Here is a 2,670-nt window from a genome sequence, read left to right as displayed (position 1 = left end):
TTGGAACATCTTTTTCCTGGACTTTCATGCCCAGAAGAGTGGCAGAGGTGAACTGACTGAACCCCCATTCCCTGTCCCCTGTGCCACTGTGGGCGGGGAGGTAGAGAAATTGGGAGCAAAGTGATTTGAGCCCAGGAAGAAGGGAGGAGTGGGGGAAGGTGTTGTAAGATGTGGTTGTTATGTCTCACTGTGTGACTCAGATGTTTGGTAACGAATTAAATTGATTTTTCTTCCCCAAGTTGAGTCTGTTTTGCCCGTGACCATAACTGGTGAGTGAGCCCTCCCTGTCCTTCATTCCTAATCCCATGTCCCCTTTGTTGTGATTCCCTTCCCATCTCACCAGGTAGGGGTGGTGAGTGCAGGACCGCATGGTCCTACTGTGGGTCAAACCACCACAGTAGCTTATAAAACACTAGCTCCAACTGACACAAACTTTCTTCCTAACTGCAGTCCTTACAACATCCTGCAATAATCCAGTTCCTTCAGGCTTTGAATGCCCAGTCCTGGCTCTAGCTGTAGCATCAGCATCATTATATCCAGAAGGCTGTGCCTTCAGGGAAAGATAATGTAAAGTATCATCCCCATGTTAGACCCATTGATATCCTAAATCTGCAAGCCCTAGAGCATTCAGCAATAATCATAGTTCCCTAAGGTTCAGATTTCTGAATCTTAACCATGATCTTTAATCAAGGAATTAATCTCTACAGCTAAAGAACGTAAAATGTATTGATGCTCTCACTCTTATCTCCATGAGCTGTATAGTCTCTTCATTCCCTTTAGATAGCTGTAGGGGATGTAGCAATATAATTCTGCTTTGAAGATCCAGTTAGATGGCATTTTTCTTCTAGTGTAAGTGTTTGTGAATCACCTTGATACTCAGAGTTTTCATCAGTTCCTAGTTATTGGCAGGGGGGGTATCTCTTGGCACTCTAATCTTTTTCCTCCCTTTTCTGCAGACCTTGACTCTGTACTTGTCAATAAAGAAATAAGAAGGTGGCCAGACAGGCTTCTGCAGCTTGTGCCCTTTGAGCAAGGTCTGGGGAAACTGCAGCATCGAGGGAAAAGGTCGTAGCCTCCAGCTGCTGCCACTTTGGGAGCTTGAACATTTGGAGAAGTGCCCGCCTGTGGCCCCTTCTGTGAGCCTTTCTCCCATTCCCATTCCCTTTTCTGTCCTCTCTGGACCCTTCTCTGACAGCAGGGCAGCACCTACCCAGCCATTAGCAGGATCAGGGGAGCAGGCTGCCTTTGCCCTGTTTGTACTCTGTGTGGGGTAGCATGATACTGGGGGAAGCTGAAGGTAGAGCAGAAGAGGCTGTTGACTGTCTTCATCTCCAGGTGGGAGGGAGTGGGAGAGAGCAGCAGCCTCGCTGGGTTAGGAAAATGCTCTCCCTCCAGACAGGTGAGTCCAGGCAGGGCCCTGTGCAAACGCAGGTAACCATCTCACAGTGTCTCATTTGTAGAGGTCTGCACTGTGCTGTGCTTGAGCTTTTCAGAAAAGAGCGGACACAGTTGCTCCATGCTCTCTGCAAACCACCCTCAGTTCCTACCTTCACTTTCACCTCCTTGCAGTGTGACTTTTAAGCCTTTCTTCAGCCCAGCTATTTATTACCACAGTCACTCCCACCACCTCTCCGAGACCTTACTGAGACCAAGAGTTTTGCCCAACACTGCACCCGCAATCCCTCCTCCCTCCTCTATCCTAAATTTGACAGTAATGCACACCTCAGGTCTTTCAAGCACCTTGTTTCAGAATAGATCCCAAACCTGATACTTTCCTTCCCAGAGTCTCAGGCCAAGTGCCCCTGCAGCTCTGTCTCCTTCATTAAGCTCAAATGTTGTGTGAGCTTTGAGACTAAGTGTACAGGAAAGTGTAGTCTTACCTCTTGCTTAGAAATAAAATGAATGTGGTACCAATTCACCCGGTTTTGTGCTCTGAGACCCATTCTGTAGCTTAAACTGAAATCAGCTCACAGAGCAGTGAGTTGAGAGCAAAGCTCTTTTCTCCTTTGTAACCATTTAAAAAAGGTTTTCCAAGGAAACATAATATCCGCACTTAGGCTTTTTGTCTATTTCTCTTCTTGCAAATTCTTCTCCTTCCCCAGTAACTTCTGCATCCTTTATCCAATGCCAATCAATGGTACTTGACAGTGGGTGAGAGATAATTAAGTTTCACGACAACTGATCTCTGGGTAGAGGAGCCCCAAATCAGTGTTTCAGTTGAAGGAACTGTTCAATAGTTCCCTGTTCAGTCTTGCCTGCCAGCTGCCTTTTCAGTACATGTGTGCTTTGGAGTCAGACACAGCACATGCTGCCTCATCTCCAGCACGCTGTTCTCAGGAAACAAATCCTTCACTCGGTTGCCCTGGCAGGCTTGAAATATTTGAACTGACAACAACGTGTCTCACAAAGACAGAGGTACAAAGAAGAGATTTCAGCTGTTCCACAGCACTTAGGAAAGTTACTACCTGACAAACCATTAATGTAATGTAATGTTAGTATGACTAAGTGTGGCTAAGACACTTCTGCTTTATGGGAGGCAAGTTGTCCCACCATGGTAGCTCCAAAGACCAGCTGTAAGGGGGGGTTGGACCCACCCCACCAGGAGATGGGGCTAGCTGAATGGCAGATGGGAAGTTCAGGTGGATGCTGGCTCTAGGGGTCTTCTGCTGA

This window comes from Antrostomus carolinensis, unplaced genomic scaffold (assembly GCF_000700745.2).
Source record: "Antrostomus carolinensis isolate BGI_N321 unplaced genomic scaffold, ASM70074v2 scaffold38359, whole genome shotgun sequence".
In the NCBI taxonomy this organism is placed as follows: Eukaryota; Metazoa; Chordata; class Aves; order Caprimulgiformes; family Caprimulgidae; genus Antrostomus; species Antrostomus carolinensis.
Note: the sequence above shows the minus strand (reverse complement) of the source record.